Genomic DNA, 6300 nt, shown 5'->3' with positions numbered 1-6300 from the left:
CAAAATGAAAATTACTCCACTTCACTTCTCCCCATATTTATCAAATTTCAACATCTCAGCTAGGGATGGTGTTACTTATTTACTTATTCACGTTTCTACATCCACTGTGGGGTCATGTCAGATGTCAGTGTACACAAATCCTGTGCAGGCAGCCGCAATCAGTGTGAATTCATTTCTACATTTACCTTGTATAAAAACAAACAAACAAACAAACAAACAAACAAACACCTTTCCTTGAAGTCCTCTACCGCATTTGGCTGTTAAAATCTTTTCAGTCCTTCATCTGCAACAATCTTTAAGCCTTGGAGTGAGATATAAATTACTTTTGATTTAGGACTGAGAACAACATTATTTAAATGGGACTGGGCATCAGAAACAGCACCTCATGCATATAAGTGAGGCCAAGGTTACAGTGCTGGAGTAGTACGTCTCTGCGTGAGACTTCAATTTATGTTAATTTTATTCATCAAAATATTTTACAAATGAAAATTCTTACCCCGAGCCTTGACATATCTTGAAAGAATTTAATAAAATTTTCTGTGGTTTAACATTTAGACCTTAGATTAGCAATATGTTATTAGTGTGAAATTCTTAAAGGAGTTAGCGTTTTAATGAGTTATCAAGCCACTTCTAGAATTAAAAAAAAAAAAAAAATACTGTTTAGTGTGATGAGTTGACTTCTGTGATTTAAGGCAAAAGTTGGATTAAATTTTGTAAGAACTATAATTGTATTAGCAGTATTTACCGGCAAAACTGTAAAACAGGAGCAATGTGTTCAATATTACAACCTTCTACTAGCAATATATAAAATTCTGGAATTCATTTGTGGCATTTAGTAGACATTCTAATATTCTGTTATTGAATTGTGCTAATAGCATCACAGCCTGTGTCCTATTACTGACTTTCATGAACAGCATGAGACAATTGGGTTTAGGTAATGCAGTCGTATATCAAAAGGGTTTATCATACAAATGACTATCCATAGGAGTAGATAAGTCTGATGTGGTTTACTTCATTCGTTTTTAGGAAATAAAAAGGAATCGCTGATTTCACAAAGCATAATTAAAATACTAATTGAAAACACAGTGTTGTCTGTGCTCTGACTTCCACCATTTATCAGAGTTCAGAGAGAATTTTCAGTATATCTAGTATGATACACAAATGCCAGAAAATGCATTTGTGATTTTCCCACCCAGATGTGTAATTGAGTATCTGGCAAGTCCTCCCCTTGTGTTATAAAAATAATTGATGATAAATTGATGTACAATTAGTCTATCAAAAATTTGATAAAAGCATTATCAAATAATTGAGGAAGACATTAGAGTACATAATTAAATGTCTTCATGTGGGTTTATAAGCAGAGTGAACTCTACCTGATAATGAAGTTTCCTTTTATATTCCCCAAAATGGCATTCTTGTAGGAGACATATTAGTTCTTGAGTGTCTTGGCAGATGTGGCTTCACATAAACTGAAGTTCAACATAATGAAATAATCACACTTTCATAATACTCATTAAATTTGAATTTTTTTTCAGAAATACAACAAACAATAAATATGTCTTGTTTACATTTAAGGAAATTGAAACTAGTCATAATTAGTAAATATTGAAAATTTACTAGTGAATTTTCAGTTAGCAGGCTCCTGGAGTTCGCTCCTATAGCTACATTCAATAATGCCACTTTGTATTTCTACCTATTATATTAAAGCAGTATCACAATTTTACATTGGTGTCATAAATCAAAGCGAAATGTTCCCCATACAGCTCTACAAGAGGAACAGATTTGTTGTGACAAGTTAAATCATCTCTTGAATTCGCTATCAGCTAAATATGTGCTATTTTATTATAAATGTCATCAAATTAATGGGAACAGAAAGTAACTAATCCAATAAAATGAAAGTGCTTTATCTTTGTTTAAAATCACTGTGTTTCTCAGATGTTATACAAGTCAAAATGCATACTCAATGTTCAAGTATAAGATGAAAAAGAGGCAACATCTGCATAATACATAGGCTATCAAAGCAGATAATGTACAAAATGGGTTCTTATTGTACTTTTCTACACTAAGTTCTTAGTGACTTATTTTACTTTGTTTTATAGAAAACTGCAATATTGATATGATTATATTTGCTAAGATTTATCTTTTAATTAATCCATCTTAAAAATGTTTAATACTTTTTAATTTACTCATCCCATAGTGGGATTTTAATTTTCAGTATAATTCAATGAGAATTAATGAGTTTTCCTTGTTGCTTTTAATTAAAAATATAAACATGTTTTACAAATGGAGAAATATTCTTATAACATTTAATATATTATCTCTAGCCCCTATTTTACTAGTATTATATTCTGTTGCAATAGATAACATAGCCACTAAATGATTCTTGTACTTAAATTAATGTATGGATGGTTTTGCTAAGAGAAAATGTTAAATTTCACCACAAGGAACTAAGTAATTGCTGTGATTTCTGTAGTAGAACTGCATAATACTGGGTCTGTCAAAGGCCAGATACAGATAGAGAACGTTCTCAGGGCCCAATCTCTTCCTGCTGAAATATAAGCCACTGACAGGTTCAGGAGAAAGGATAACCTTGTCTTCAGTTGGTTGTGTGCTGGGGAGATTTCAGGGTATCCCCAAAGCTCTAGAAGTACAGACAGCCCTGGGCCTACTCAGCAGGCCATTAAACAAATGAACAAGGCATAAAGATGGGTAAGAAACTAGAAGGGAGGCAAGGAGAAGTCAGACAGGAATGGAAAGAAGAAAAGGGTGAGTGAATAGGAATATGCTATATAAATGGATTTCATTCCCAGGAAAATAAATAAATAAAAATGTTTTAAGAACTGTAATGCAGAACCCCCTCCTTTACTTCATTATAAGACACAGTGACAACAGTAACAATCAAAGTCTTCCTTAAAAATCTGATAATCAATCTCTCATGGTATGGCATGAACAAATTGTAAAGGAATACTTGTAGTAAGTAGAATATGTTCTGCTGATCATAAATTTTCCTTCACAACTGTAAAAGTAATGTAAAAATTATGCATAACAGTACAGAGTTAGGAAGGTCAACAGAATTAAAGATGCTATGGAATGGGTTTTAAAGTACTCTGTTTACTTGGGATCATCAAGATATGTTTAGTAGAGACCTGAACACTAGGGAAAAAAAGAAGATACTATGTTAGAAAAGTGAATAGAAAGAGCAAAGAGAGATTTTGCCATTGCAGAGGAGATATTAAGACGGTGATTTTTTAAAAAATAATTTGAAATATGCTATACAAATATTACCTACCATACTGGCAATCATTTAGAAATGTTTGTCAATAGACAAACATCTGTGACCAATGGAATTGATGAGGATTACTGTTCATTAAAACAAATATATCTTTCCAGTCAAAAGGACATTAGACATCATTAAACATTTTCTATTCAACTATGAACATGGAGAATTGGTATCAGTTTGCTAAAAACAAAGAACCAAGACAAGACCACCAGTACCACCACCACCACTACCAGCAACAAACCAAGTGTTTATTTTATTTATTGTATATAAACTAAAAAAAAAAAATTCAATTTGGAAATTTTGGAAATTTTCCTCTGAAATCGAAGGGATATTTTTTTTTTTACTTTTTTATTAGATATTTTCTTTATTTACATTTCAAATGTTATCCCCTTTCCTAGCTTCCCCTCTGAAATTCCCTTATCCCCTCCACCCTCAACCTGCTCCCCAGCCCATCCACTCCCATTCCTGGCCCTGGCATTCCCCTATACTAGGGCATAGAACCTTCCCAGGACGTAGGGTCTCTCCTCCCATTGATGACCAACTAAGCCATCCTCTGCTACATATACAGCTAGAGCCATAAGTCCCATCATACGTTTTCTTTGATAGGTGGTTTAGTTCCAAGGCACTCTGGGGGTACTGGCTAGTTCTTATTAATGTCTAAAGGATAGGTTTAACAATAATTTTTCACATAAATTGAACTGTCCACTTACTCTGTCAATATAGGCGGTGCAGCCAGAGAAAGCAATTATATATGCATCAGAAAGTAGACTATTAACTGGAGATCAGTGTATTTTAAGTTTGCTTTCATTGTAGAAGAATATACTCTTGTGACCAAAAATAAAGGAAGAAAGAGAATAATATAACAATAGAAATAACTTCTGCTTAGCATTGTTCTAATTAAGAAAACGTTACTTCCATCAATATATTTAAGTGTCAGTGAATTATCTCAGTTTATACAACCTAAGAACTGAAAAGGTGAAATGCCAAATTTGCATAAATATATTTTGGCTCTGATTTTTGATCCACTTATGTTATTTTAAAGCAAGGAGTTGAGGGGTAGAGGAAAAACAGAAAGAAAACAGAGAGTAAATGTGTGAGAAATGTTTAATGAGTAGATAAATAGATGGGATTCATCAGTGGCCATACATGAAGGACGGACAAATGGATGAAAGCTATGTCAATTGTTAGATGGCTTAGGAACTTCCCAACACATGACTTCCAGTTAATCCAAATAATAAACTTTCCATTATTCTAGTATTCTTTTGCTCTTTGTCTAAATATCTATTTCTTGTTGAAAAACATTTAACATATTTAAAGACCAAATCAATAAGCCACTATCATGCGGACTCTATTAGGAATTATTCAAACTTTGACCTGACATATTTTTAACAGTTAACATGTTTTATGAAGTTGTTCCTTCGGATCACATCTCTCTTGCAAGAGGATGAGTCTATCATACAGAAAAAGATGTCAATCTCTTTAAAACAAATTTGCTCTGCTCTGATTTGATATAAGGATACATGCTGAAGCTCACAGAGCATTTAATTGTCAATATTGTCAACTATCCTTAGACTGTGTGTACATGTCAATCTGAAGATGTCCATCAAAATATTTTGAATGCTGTGTGTGTGTGTGTGTGTGTGTGTGTGTGTGCATGTTCTTCTGATGATAATTTTTTACATTTATCATGGAAGTTAAAAAGTGCCATTGTCTCCTTTGAAATTGTCTCATTTTCATTGGATTTTTTCCAATGAAAAAAGTAATACAAAAAAGACCATGCTGATAAAATAAATTGACCAAAGGTATTTGGTATAGTATAGTGTGTGAAAGTTAATGATAATAAGGGACAGAAATGTAGGTTTTGAAGGAAGAATTATCCATATGCTCCATATAATTATAGCCTCTGAAAGATCAGTTAACATTTTCCATGATAGAAATGATATGTAGGCAGACATGCATTAATGGAAGTAAAGCTGTATACTTAAGTATACAGTTTACAAGTTATTGCTCAAATTTCTGCCAGTATCTAAAAAGTGAGAGGCATTCTTGATATCTTGACCTTGTCAGCCTATGAAGTTTCTGTGCCATATAAACTGATGCAAAGTTTGTATAGAAGATTCATTTTGGCTATGACACAGTCTATATCCCAATAATGATTGTCAACTTATGCCTCTATATATCTGGTTTTCCTCCTGCTCTTGCATAGACAATGATGTAATAATATTTATATATTAAATGAGGGTGAAATTTAAAAGGCATGTTATGACAAGCCAAAGCGGTTTACCTTGTGCAGATCTCATATGAAAGGTTTCTTATGAGTCCTGATTATGTGATGTTTATTTATTACATTTATCATTTATGCAATTTAGAACAGATTATGCTTAGGACTCATTAAGTCACAAATGTTCTATAATTTTAATTAAAAAATTGCTATTGTTTTGCCAAGTGTGTTCTTATGTATGACTTCAGGCTTCATCCTTTGCAGTTACCTTGGAACTCTAATATAAACTATAAATTGCATTCTTCTTCAATATTTAGTTTTTTCTTCTCAGATGATTGTTATACTAGAGCCCTGTTCATTTAAATTCTAAAGGTTGTACATAATTTCTTTGGGATTACTGTTCCAAAGATAAGTAAGATTACTGATCATTTTCCTTATGGTCTCATCTGCTAGTGGACCCTACAATTTGAAATTTATGTCCCAACAAATTCTGTCATTTTCATTTTCATCTCCAGAAGATCTGTTTAGGTTTTAAGTCATTGTCACAATTCTTAATACTTTAGATTTTTTTCTCAGCAAGTCATGTGGATCAGACTGCTCTGTTTCTGTTTTCCTCAGCACTCTTGCAAATTGTTCAGTCTGTTCACTGATTATTACCAGCCCTTCACCACCATGTTCTTCAAGCCTGCAAGATTTATCATTAGATCCTAAAAATGTAATCTGTCAGAGACCTAGACCTGTAACTAAGGTTTTATCCTTTAAAGATAATTTTAAGTGTGTGTGTGTGTGTGTGTGTGTG

The sequence above is a fragment of the Mus pahari genome, chromosome 18, assembly GCF_900095145.1.
Source record: "Mus pahari chromosome 18, PAHARI_EIJ_v1.1, whole genome shotgun sequence".
Taxonomy (NCBI): Eukaryota; Metazoa; Chordata; class Mammalia; order Rodentia; family Muridae; genus Mus; species Mus pahari.
This window is presented reverse-complemented; position numbering follows the sequence as displayed.